Raw genomic sequence first — 14,141 nt, forward strand, 5'->3', positions numbered from 1 at the left:
TTTTTAACTTTTGGGTTTGCTTCTCCTTTAAAGGGGTTGTTCGCCTTATAATTAACTTTTAGTATGACATAGACATTAAGGGGCCCATTTAATAAACCTCGATTCTATCTGGTCAAGTTTTTAAAGGGGAAAACTCAAATTGTTCGAGTCTTTTTTTTTAATAGTATTTGTAAGCTAGAACGATGTACAGTAGAAGAAAAAGCAAATAATTCAAAAACTATAAAAAAACAAAAAAAACAACCAACTGCAAAGTTGCTAGAAATAGGACATTTTATAACATACTAAAAGCTAGAGTTGTCACGACTGGTTTCCTTTGGCTTATATTTGAGGTGGTGGATCCAGGAGATAGATCATATCAATTTGAGAAAATCCAGTGATGCTTTTTTTCTTTTGGAAAATGTCCCTTGGAGTGATGAGAACATATAAGTGACAATGGACATGTAATAGTCCTTGTACTCATCCATATCCAACTCCAACGGTACTTGACAGTTATAGAGTTGGTAACCGAATCGCATGCTTTCTCCAATAACTGTGCTTTTATTGTTCTAGCCTTGAAATAGTTACTGAACCATTATTTTTATTTCATTATTTCATTGGGTGGGTTTACCGCCAAAACAGCAGGGCCGGCATGGGGGCATCATTATACAACAACCTCTATAAGGGTCAATGGGGGTGGTCCCACATTTTTGGACACAATAACCTGTACTGCAACCATATTGTGTGGTATGAAAGTTATATTGATGATTTAACAAATGTTTGTGAAAGTTCAGCGGATACTTTACTTTGTTTTGTTAACTATTTGAACAGTAATGATTTAAATTTGAATTTTACCATGACATACAGTACCACAGCCAGGATATAACTGGTCTTGATTTTTTTATTGACTGGCAACATTTTTGCAGGAAAAATAAAAGTTTTAAGTGTGTAGGAGATGGCATCCCATATGGTCAATTTGCGAGAAATAGGTGGAATTGCTCCACACTGGAGGTTTTTGATAAACAAGCAGAGGTATTAAAGGGAAGATTGCAAATTAGGGGTTACCCAAATAATATAGTGAAATGTGCTCTTAAGAGAGCCCAAGATAAGAACAGCGTCCAAAGTGATAATAGATAGACGGGAGCCTTTAACAACCACGGGTAGTGTTTGAATAAAAAAAGTCTTTATTGCCAAGCATCTTTAAAACCATATACAGGTATTTTCCTGGAGCTCTCTAACTAAAGCATGACGTGTCTAGTCACCTGACGCGTTTTGTGCCTCTCTTTGGCACTTCATCAGAGGTGTAAGATATGGACAGTAACACTTTGTTCGGACAAAATAATTCAGAATTAGTGATGAGCAAATAAATTCGCTAGGCATGGATTTGTGGCAAATTTCCGCGTTTCGCCACCAGTGAATGCTTTCACGAAACTGTGGTGAAAATTCACGAGCGAAAAATCCGCTGCATCCAAAAAAATTTGTTCTGTGTCAAAATTGACATGCGTATAAAAATTGACTTGTGTCAAAACTATTTGGACAGCCATCGACTTTGATGCATTTGGACAAAAGTCGCGTGTATAAAAATGGATGCTCGCGTCAAAATTGTCACACGTCAAAATTATTTTGACACCTTTAGTTTCGCAAATTTTTTTGTCGTTTTACAAATTTTTCGACAAAATGGGACTAAATTCGCCCATCACTATTCAGAATCAGGGAGACTAAAGAATCATCCTCATACATATTTTATTACACAATATAGTGAACAGTATTGTAAGATTATTAAGAAGCACAGTACATCCTGTATTATATAATAATTCTGTTTTAAATAAAGTGCTCTCTAAGAGTCTCTTGAAATGCATATCTAGAAGAGCTCCCACCTTGTGTAACATGTTAGCACTGAGCTTAGTGTTATCTATAGTACAATCACATAATTGGTTGTCAACTTTATGTAAGTGTGAATGAAATTCTTGGAAAGCTTGTGACTTTGTTACTGTAATTAGGAAGTTTAAGTCCAATGTCACCTGTAGGATTTATAATAACAGATGTTAATGTACGGTAATTGTAATACTAAATTACACTTTATGTTCTTGAGTGCAAATATAAATTGGTGTTCCTGAGTGCAAATGTTGCAACACACAGTATGTGGGATGCTCTATAGATCCCTGTAAAGCAGAATCAGGGAGCATCTTAATGCAATAGTGAATTGGGACCTTAAATTCCCTTTATGTAGTCACGTAAAGGCCTATTAATCAACATTCTTGTTTTAATGGTTTTATAGGTTTTTGAAACCACGGCTAAATTAACTTTCTCTAAAACCACAGATGTCATGAACTTTATGAAAAAATATTCCGAATAAAAAAGTAGGAATGCAAAAAATACCTTGAAAACCTCTAAAAAATCTAGTTTTTCAGACAATTCCTAGAGAAAAAAACCCCGAAAGCCTCTAAAAGTACAAATTGATTTAACATGGTCCAATAGGATAAGGGCAGCTCCCACCGAAGTTTATAGGACCTCAACATCTTTTACCTGGTGAATTTTAGTGTTAGAGGTTTTCGTGGTTTTTATGGAGGTCGGATTTTTGTGGTTTTTGATGTTATCAAAGGTCAAGTTTGTAAGGTTTTTTCAACCTTGAATAAACTCACAACTCGAATGTTTGATTATTTATGAAAAAATGTGATTTTAAAAAACTTAAATTAATGCAATCGGGGGGGGAACTTAAATACTCGAATTGATCTAGTTATTGGCGAGAAAAAACTTGAACAGCTCAAATCTAATTTTCGAGTACAAATCAGTGAAAAACCACAAAAATCATGAAGTACAGAAAATAAAGTGCTAAATTCCTCAAAAATTCATTGAGGAGGGGGATTTAACAGAGAGAATAAAATATAGTATAGTATTTTTATACTTTATTGGCACCCACCGTGATTATTGACAGTGATAATAGTGTTCTTTTAATTTAACTTTAAAGAAGAGGACCCAAAAAAGTGAAGTTGTGAAATTTGAAAATTTAAAAATAAAAATAAAAATAGAAATAAAAATAAAAATAAAAATAAAAATAAAAAATAAAAAAGAGTGAAAAAAATGTGAATTATTCAGTGAATTTATAAGTGCAAACGATTTATCTCCAAGTGATAGTGAATGCAGTATCATTCATTTCTTAAACACATTCATTGTGCAATTGGTGAATATTAATGTGATTAGTGAATATTTAGTGTGGGTTAAACTTCCCCTTCGATTTTGCTCGTTTAAAATCCACACTATATAGGTTAGAGGAAAGGAAACGTAAAATACTTTGCCACAATTCCGGTACAACCGGTTGTGCAGCTCACTCACCAAATGTGAGTTAAGGGAGAGCGTCTGATAAGTCCTGTTCGCACTGTTTCCACTTTTTTTCTACTCTCCGGGTTGTTGCAATAGGGATAAAAATAGAGAGGGGCATGTGCAGGGATCACTTTAAAACAGTTTAATAGAATAAAAATACACTCACAAACATGATCGGTATAACTGCAAAAGGATAGGTAAAAGTCCCACGAAATTCTCTCTGTTAAATCCCCCCCCTCCTCAATGAATTTTTGAGGAATTTAGCACTTTATTTTCTGTACTTGGAGATCGTCTCAAACAGGTGGAGGAGGACCTGCAAGTGCTGAACTGTGGGGAAACCAAAGTTTGTCCTTGGATACAACCTGATATATTCACAAAAATCATGAAGCCTAAAAACATCTTCAAATGGTTCAAGGGACCTCTGCCATTGACTTCTACATGGCCTGGACAGGTTTTAGCTGGAGTATTTTTGGATTCAGGCTTTTTGCAGCTTCAGGGCATAATCTAGAAAAAAAAAAAAAAATTTATCCAGAAAAGTTTACGTTTTTTCTGAAACTACCCTTAAAAAACTGAATTTTTTGGGAAAACGCAACTCAGCCTTTGATAAATCACTCCAAAAACTACGTATGTAATGGAATTGATTAAAAGATCAGAATAAAAAAGAATGCATGGAAAATTACCCTGAAGGATACGAAAAATCTGAATAATACCTCTAAAACCTTTAATTCCTAGCTAAAAAAAATCCAAAAAATCCAAAAATTGATTTCCAATTTACATTTGATAAATATCAAATTTTTAGAGCATTAAAAAAAATAGGATTTTTTTGAGACTTGTTGAAAAATAATAAATAAATTTGATTGTTAGTAAATCAACCCCTTAAAGTCGTGTTCTAATAGAGACATTTTTTTTTATCAAAACAAATTCGACTTAACTCCCATTCACGAATTTAACTCGTTTATCAATAATTCTTCTCGAAAAAGTCGGAGTGAGAAAAACAACAAAATTGAGTGTAAAATTCAAATTGAATAATTGTTGCTCTAAAAACTCAACTTTAACTAAATGTCGCTGCAAAAATCTTGTCTGTATCGGATAATTGGATGAAAACCAGCGCAGATTACAATGTCAAGAAACATTGGAACATCTGCCATTGACTTCTACATGACCTTGAGGTGGAGTATTTTCAGAATTTAGTGGCTTTGGGGTATAATAAATCTCTAAACATTAGAATTTTTGTCCACTAAAATTTTTATTTTTTCCCATTAAAAACTCAACAAGAAAATTTGGAGGTTTAACAAATGGGCCCCATAAAGATCCCTTTAATTTCCAAGTTTCGCCGACAGTGAATAAATTTGAGAAACTGCCGGCAAAATTCACCGGCAAAAATTTGCCGGCATCAAAACATTTTGGACATACAACGGAAAAGTCAGAAGTGACGCGGGCGTCAAAATTCGAGTTTCGCAACTTATTTGAATTGAATTGAACAGGACAAATTCACCCATCACTATACATGCCTTTTTTTTCCCTCAAATAACCCTAAAATCATGTTAATGTGTAACATAATGCTCACTGCCCACAGCTAAAGCATGCAAAAGATCTAAGAAGAACTAATGTTGTAGCCTATGGCAACTCCCAGCAAGGGGGTAACTTAAACTCATCAAAATTTGTATTTCCAGTCATTTTATCAAGTGTAATTTTCATATCCCCATGAAGCCAAACGTTCAAATTCATGGCATTAATAATGTAAAGAGGCCTTTGATTGCCTTTGGTTCAGCTTGTTAGGAAAATATAATCCTTGCTTATCTTAATTCAATCTGAAAATTACTTTTGTATTAAGAATCAAAGCTTCCATTTGCAGTATAAGAGAATGCCTAAAAGATATTTATTAAATGCTTTTAACTGGAAAATTGGGACTAAACAGAGGGAGTTAACTATAAATTAACCCAAAAAGAACTGGGGCCATTTTTATGATCAAGAACTCTGCATTAATGAATAAGAAGGTCAGTATTCTGAAGATTAAAACACTGGGCAGAGGCAGAAAGAATTGCAATGACTTACCGGATACCCCTGGCTAGTGCTCCTGTTAGCAGGAAACTTCATCGGGACTTGCGAGCGAGCAAACCTCTTTCTTCTTTTAGGTCTGGCTAGGTGTGTGTAACGTCCAAATACCATAGGGCAGATTTATCAAAGGTCGAGGTGAATTTCTGAATGAAAAAAAAATTTGAATTTTGAGCTATTTATTGTGTACTTCAGTATACTTGGAATAGTCCAAATTCGATTCGAATTTGAAAAAGAATCAAAAAATTTGAATATCGAAATGTATCATGTACTGTCTCTTTAAAAATTCGACTTCAACCATCTGCAATCTAAAACATGCTGAATTGCTGTTTTAGCCTATGGGGGACCTCTTAGAACCTATTTTGAGTCAATTGGTGGACTATGAAAAAGTTTTTTTAGAGAAAAACTTCGAATCTAATTCCATCGAATGTGCTATTCCTTCGATTTGTATGATCCGAATACGGACCTATTCGATCGAAAACGGACCTCTTCGGCCTAAAAAGACTTAATTCGGTTGGTCTTTTTGAATTTGAATTTCAAAGTTTTTTAAAATGAAAATTCGACCCTTGATAAATATGCCCCTATATAACAGAAGTCTTGGCAAATTATTTCATCAGAAAAGAAAGTTTAATTTTATTTCAAGCTTAGAATACAGAAGCATTCGGCAGCCAGGAGAGATCTCTCCCTAGCTTACCATTACATGACTCTTTATAAAGCAGAGTAAACAACATTAGCATATCATTAGCATATCTATCATTTGATTGAATAGAAATTGCTTTATCACTACGATGTGTTACATTTTTGCAGTAATAGCCAATGTTATACAAATACGTATGTCATAATCAGTAGTCTCATTATTAGGTAACTTTTATCAAAGCTTTTCTAGTTTTTTTTCCAACTTCCCTTTTTAATTGTTACGCGTTGTTTCATATTAAAATTGCTTTCTCATTGTCAGGTGTTTATCACAAGGCTAAATTTGCTAATCATAGCAAGCAGTCATTTAATCACAGGCATTAATATTGCTATAATGCACATATAATCATCTCTAATCATTAGGCCTCAATACTCAGCCCTAACACTTCCTTCTGCTTTTTTCAAAATTCAACCGCCGAGACATGCACTGTAGAGCGAAAAAGGTGTTTTTTTTTTTTTAAGTCTGGTCTTTTTAAATCTACTGTGCATGTGCTCCTGCTTGAAGAAAGAGGGAAGGGTGAGGATCGCTCACTCGCAAGTGCCCAGGAGGACCGGCTTGTAGTATCAGGTAAGTCACTTTGATTGGAGCTTTCACTCTTCTTTGAGGGGCCTATTTCTGATTGCTCGAGGCCGCATAATTTTCCTAACTAAAGCTGGGTTCAGCAAAAAAAATGTTGCATGTTTCATCATTTAGTTTTAACATAAAAAGCCACTACATCTTGTGTCCTGGTCATTTTTTTTTTTGTATAAATATATGAAGTACTTAAAATTTAATTTAGAGTAAGCGAACAGTGTAATCTTTAAAACCTTACATTCTAACCTTTAATTTTATTAAACAGTGATATCACCTTTCTCCATAACGATTATGATCTGCTCAACAGCAATTTAACATAAACCACTAGAGTTTGGTCCCAAGCTCCAATCCTGCAGTGCGTCCTAGCTTAGCCTATAGCTGGGATACAGGCAGTATCTGTACTTATGTCTGCTCAACAGGAGGAATTTAGGATCCAGTAGTAAAGTCTATTTCCGGGCTGTATTCCTGTCTCATGAGAAGTATCCAACCCTTTAAGCAGCATAGTAACATAGTAAATAGGTTGATAAAAGGCATACGTCCATCAAGTTCAACCTTTTAACTCTATTTTAACCTGCCTAACTGCCAGTTGACCAAGAGGAAGGAAAAAAAAAAAACAATTTGAAGCCTCTCCAAAATGGCAAACGGACCAGTCCCTGGATCAACTTGTACTATGAACTATCTTCCATAACCATAAAATCAGCACAAAGTTCAAAACATCGCATCACAAGCTGGGTATCTGCTTGAATCAGTGTTGGACTGGCCCACTGGGATACCAGGAAAACTCCCGGTGGGCCCTTGTGCTGCTAAATATTTGGCTTATTTCATGGCCATTCTCTATTTATTTGAGAACAAGGAGGCTAAATAGATGTAAGAATAGATTATAGTGTGTAAATAATAGAGTCTAGAGGAATAGAGGTTTAGTGAGGAGGAGAAGAAGAATAATAGTACTGAGAGTGGGCCCCTGGTCTATGGTTCTTTGGTGGGCCCCTGGTCTAAGGTTTTTGGGAGGGCCCCTGGTGTCCCAGTACGACACTGTCTTGAATTCCAAATTTAATTTGAAGGAAAGAAACATTTATCTGCAACGTAAAAAGAAACAATAGAAATGTGAACATAAAATAACACTGATCTGCCTGGTGAACAATAGCATAAGAACAGGCACTTCTTCTGGTGATGGATTAGAGTGCTATAAAAATAATAAATTACCTAATGGTAATGTTGAAAAGAATCTAGGAATAAATTTAGCGCACAAAGTAAAATAATGAAGACTGGAATGAAGAATCAGAATAGATTGAATGTTTATGAGGTTTTAATAGAATGAATTTGTCCAGCGCTAAATAAAACAAAGCATAATGTTACAGTAAAACGATCACTGGGGTCAAAGTGAATCATTAAAGAAAACGTTAATGGAATTTTTCAGGGACTTTTCTTGGCAGACCCATGTAAAAAAACTCAGGCCTGATATTACTAGCTTGAATTTTCAGCTGTAGCAGCTGATTCAGTAACAATGTACAATAATTAACTTGAGATCAAGATATGAGAGTCAATCAGGAATGGCTAATTGTTTTTATTGAAAAATACCAGAGGTTAAAATTGTGTTGTAAGGCTATTGTTAAATGGAGGTACCAATTGTAGTGATGAGAGAATTTTCTCGCTATGCATGGATTTGCAGCAAAATTCCATTTTTTCTCAAAACTGCGACAAAAAAAAACGTTCAATCATTTCAATGCATTTGGAGTGAGAAAAAACCTGAGAAAAAACACCCATTGACTTTAATGCATTTAGAGTGAGAAAAAATGCCCACTGACAATGCTTTTGGAGTGAGAAATTCATGTTGTCGGTTTTAAATTCGAATTTGTGAGTTTTGGCCAAAAAAAAAAAAATTTGAAAATTCTAATTTACTATTCAAACATTAGTGAATCTGCCCCTTAATCTTTAGGTGTGAGACCTCACATATGTTGGAGGCAAGGTATTACTTTACTTTACTGTATAATTCAATAAATAGGTCCCAGTGGTTCTTGAACTTAACAATAAAGGCTTTATTAACTGGATTTACATAAGAGTCTTTGAGAGAATTAAGCAGGAAATATACAATATACAATTGGTCAGCACGCAGTACTTTGCCCCTCAGGGTCAGACATTTAGCAGCAAATTATTTCAATTCAGAAATGGTGCTCTCAGCTTTCAGAATTTCCCTCAAGTGGAACTTGAGATACAGAGGGAGCTAAATCTGTACACTTGGTTCCTACTTTAAGGAGTATTGCACTCAGGTTCTAATCCTTGCTAAATCTCATCAGTGGAGCTCAGGCTGCTCACCAGTTAGCCCTACTCCTATCTGTCATTTATCAGGTCCTATATAATCTAGGTTCCAAACTGGTTTCATCTATCTACTCATAGGAAAATCCTGGAAGAAAAGACCCAGAGCACATGAGAGCATACATATATATTTTAGAATATAGACCCCCTTTGGCTAGTTCTTAACCCAGGGAAGTGAATAATAATAAATGAGGTTATAAGTACTATCGATCTAATATATTTCTTAATGGTTTCCACTGTTTTCATTTACAATTCTATAAAACATATTGTATTGTCAATGTTAATCCTGATTTTGGTACATTCAATTGGAGTGAATATGTTGAGAATGTTCAGAGCAGCACATATCAAAATCACAAACAAAATACTTGACAAAATGCTCAGTCTTTATTTTAATCCCACATCTTTTTCATAATAACACAGTCAGCATTTTACATTGTAGAATTCTATGATCAGAATATAATTTGGCTTCAATGAATGGCTGATTACATAAAGACTCAAGAGCTTAGAATAGGGAAAGGGGAATATTAAGGAGAAACAAAGCAATTAAATGTAAATGGAAGTAAATGTCGGCATTGGTGTAGTTACAGGACTATACCTGTAGTTAGAGCCCTTTCTAACTGGCTGTACAATTCATTTTTACAAATTCAACTGTATGAAAAAAACTTTAAAATAGAATTAACTGGAGGGTTAAAAAAGAACTTTCCATTGACTTCTACAGAAGTTCGCCAGGTTTTAGCTGCCAAATTTTTCATTTAAGTTTTCCAAGATTTTTTTAATTGATATATAACAAAAATGTGAGTTCAGAAAACAAACATTTTTCGGTTTTCTCGCATTGTGGAGAAACCACAACCTTACATTTGAATCAATAGGCCCTTTAGTGTTCATTTATATGACAGTTGCTTCCAGGGCATTGCTGCAGCATCTGGCACATTATAAATCTGGCGTAGTGGGCAGAGCACAGCTCCGATAGGTGCAGTGCAGTGTAGTACAGGTATGGGATCCATTATCTAGAAAGCTCCAAATAACAGGAAGTGTCTCCCATAGAGTTCATTGTGATCAAATAATTCAGATTTTTAAAAACTATTTTATTTTTCTCTGTAATAATAAAACAGTACCTTGTACTTGATCCCAACTAAGATAGAATTAATCCGCATTAGAGGCAAAGCAATCCTGTTGGGTTTATTTGATGTTTAAAATAATTCTGAGTGGACTTAGGGGCCGATTTATGAAAGGACATAGAACGCTCATTTCTCTGAATTGTACTTTATAGTGCAAACAAACACATTTTTTGTATAGTTACTTAATCCGCAGGGTTTTTTTGTAATTTATCCAGTGTATAAACCATAAAATCTACAAATACAAAAGTATGGCAAGTAAAAGATGTCAAGGTTATCTAGAAGTCAGTGGAAGTTCCCTCTCTTTTCTTGCAAAGATCAGCCTTTAGTTGTGGTTTTAGAGGTTTTTCAGAGATCAAAACATTCGTTGTAATCTGAATTTTTTGTTTGTTTAAAAAAAATTCAGGTTTAAACATTTCTTGAACAACTATTTTCATTCGTGCTTTTATTTATTCTGATCTTTTTAAAACTTTCCTGCCATTTGTGATTTTAATTGTGGTTTCAAAAAGCTCCAATACTACTAAAATTTGACCTTTAGTAAATGGGCCTCTGAATGTATGAAGATCCAGATTACAGAAAGTTCCCTTATCTGGAAAACCCCAGGTCCCAAGCATTCTGGATAACGTCATATACCTGTATGTAATGTTTGCCATATGCAGGCATTGAGTACAGGGCTTGCTGCATCTTTTGCCAGCTTAGACACCATAATTTGTGTGCCTGGACAATGTGAAAGATAGGGGGCAGGTAGGGGGTGAATCAGGAGATGCCCTCCCCAGCCCAGAAGTACAAAAAACTTCGAAATTCGACCATCGAATTGAAAAACTTAAAATTCGAATATCGAATTCAAAGTTTTTTCACCGAAATACGATCGAAGAATTTTTATTCGATGTGTGAAGACTTTGAAAAAGTTTGTAGAAGGTCCCCATAGGCTAACATAGCACTTCGGCAGGTTTAATTTGGCGAAGTATTGAAGTCGAAGTTTTTTTAAAGAGACACTACTTCGATTTTCGAACGGTCAAAGTAAATTCAAGGTCGTAGTATCCTATTCGATGGTTGAAGTATCCAAAAAAATTACTTCGAATTTTGAATTTTTTTATTTCGAAAATTCCCTCGAATTCACTTTCGACCCTTGATAAATCTGCCCCTGAATTCTGGGAAAATCTCAAGCCTTTGCTCTGCATTTTGGAGGCAACAACAAGTGCCTAGGGTGCTTTTATAGAACAAGGGTGCAAACGTTGCTGCACTTTGCACCATACCCCACACCGCACCTCATTTTTTAAATAAAAAAACACACGACCAAACTCTAATACCCAACTTTACCTTATTTATAATTAAAAAATCTCAATTCAATCTGGGGGTAAAACGCGATAAAATTGCGCAACTGGTTTTCATTTTTTATTATTTGTGGCTTTTGAGTTATATAACTTTTTATTCAGCAGCTCTCCAGTTTGCAATTTCAGCAGAGTGAGTCTAAGTTCTCTTACCTTAAACTGTTACAAAAGTATCTTAGTATCTATTCTGGGCTCTCTGCCAAAAGCCAATTAGGTTAGAACCCTTGTATCTTTTTCTGGCTGTTCAGAGCAGGAGAGCAAAGAGAAAGTCGGGACATTTCAGTCATTTGAGCTGTCAAAATCGGGACTGTTGCGCTAAAAACCGGACAGTTGGGAGGTATGATATATTAATAAGGAAACAGGCAGCACATACAGATGCTACAGTGCTGAGAAACTAAATACACTTTTCTCTGATCTTCTTTTCGTTTGTTTAATAGCAGAGAAGTATCTGCATGTGTGTGCGTGGGATTCTAACACAGCACTACACATATAAAGACACCATGTATGCATGTGGAATCCCTGGAGTATAAAATGATGTGCATACATACATAGTAATAGTATCATTGGGATGATAATTGAACTTTCGACAAGGAAATCTGCTGGGACTTTATTCTATGACTTGAATTGCAGCCCTAATATTATTTTCTTTCATTATTATTGTTGTTGCACTTGATTCCTCAGCAGTATTCCATGTGTAGGGTTTATTTAGGTTTAGAAATACAATACGTGGATATTTTTGTATTAACAGAATACACAATAAAACAAACACTTGACTTGAAGCCTTCCTTTAGGAATATATAAATATCTAAATTTTTTGCCAGACTAAGCAATCCTTCTTCCTTGTCTATCACACTGAGCTTACAGCCCTGATGACCATTAGCGTAACTACCTGGGGTGCGACCCCAAACAAATAAAGTAGTGCTACACAAACACTCTCATCGCTTTTTGTAGCGTCGGGTGCCGACTGTGACTCTGTCTGCTCAGGTCTGGTCCATACTCCAAAAAATATTTCAGCAGCACTCCGATTAGTGAAAAAAATTTGGTGATTTATTCATGCCTCTAGCTAAGCGACGTGTCGAGCTTAAATGAGAAGGAAAGGCATTGTAACTTGGGGGTACCAAATATTAGACTCACCCAAGTGGTTGTATTGACTTACATGAAACCCTGGCCCGGTGCTCCTACCAGCAGAAAACTGCACCGGCCCCGGGTTATTCCAGTGAGCACCACAGAGCGATCTTCTTCTGGCTCCCTCCTTCTTCGTGTGGCTGCGCCTGCTTAGTAAAATGAAAATTCGGACTCGGAAAAAGTTGGTTAAGAAGAAGACAGATGTGGATTGCTCCAGTGCAGTTTTCTGCTGATAGGAGCACCGGCCTGGGGTTTCAGGTTAGTCAATACAATCACTTGGGGGTGCCTAACATTTGGCACCCCCAAGTGTACAATGCCTTTCCTTCTCCTTTAACCAACCCTTTATCAAGCACCTGGGGTGTGACCCCATCCGGATGCACACTCCCTTGGGGCCCGCAGGATCTGCAATAAGGCCTATCATGGCCTGAAGGCTGGGCGAAAGCAAATCTGGAGGAATGTGGGGCCTGGCAGGGGATCCAGGTGTAATGGCTGCTGCTAGTTTCACCACCGCTATCAGAATTGGTGGAGAGCTTACAGGCTAAAAGACCTATGTGCTTCAAAAGGAAGCTGAAGGATCTAAGAGGGGGGTTGAAGGCTTCAGAGGGAAGCTGGAGGACCTGTGTGATTGAAAGAGAGGTACAGAGCACACATCAGAGTCATATTTGTTATTGTGTTGTATTTTTACAACTATTAAGAGCAGTTTGTGACACCCATCTACAAAGAAGACATAGAATAACTGAAAAGCTGAGAGATGCAAAACCAACAACCAAAACCAGTAATCAACTAAAAATAAGCTACTGTCTTTCTTGCCAAATATAGTCACTTTGACTCCCTATTCATACAGAATCACTTGGTTTAATAACCCTTATACTGCCTGAAATTTTAAATAATGGGATGGTTCCTTTAACATGCACAACATGCAGAACTTACCAACCAACCTTTCTTCTCTCACACAAATCAAAGACAATGTTTTTTTTTAAGTGCCTCACATAAAGCACGCAACACATCATTCACTTCAATGAAACTTCGAGAGAGCAATATATTTGATGCTTTCCAGTTAATCCTTAAGGGTCTCAATGCATCAGCAACAATAAAATTAAAAGCAAAACAGCTGCACATTGAATATTTAACAGCATCCCTCATGTCTGTGGGGAGATACTGGAATGAGCAACGTTACATGTATACGCTCAATAGAGGTCCATCCTGACGCTGCCTTTCTATTTGATCTATATTTTGTATGGGGGGTCTAACATCATTAATTGCCAAAACCTACATTGCTTTGCTGATTGCGGTATAGACACAGTACAACGCTTAAGGAGCTTGATACCATTAGGTTGATTTACTTACATTCAAACATCCCTGGCTGGGCAACAGATTGATGATATTAGCAACTGATTGCTCATTTAAAAAAATAGTGTTTTTTTTCCCCACCAGCAGGATAGGGTCTTGCGCGGAAACAAATTTTAAAAGCCAAACCCACAACTCACATTTTTACCCATTTGTACCCACTACCTAACCTGCAACTGCCTTATCCACAACCTGATGCGCAACCCACTGAGCCCCATTAAACAGGAATTGCTATTGCTGCAAACCGGAAGCAACATCATCAGAAGTGGGCTGGGCAGGAACATCTTCTAT

This window comes from Xenopus laevis, chromosome 5L (assembly GCF_017654675.1).
Source record: "Xenopus laevis strain J_2021 chromosome 5L, Xenopus_laevis_v10.1, whole genome shotgun sequence".
NCBI classification, from domain to species: Eukaryota; Metazoa; Chordata; class Amphibia; order Anura; family Pipidae; genus Xenopus; species Xenopus laevis.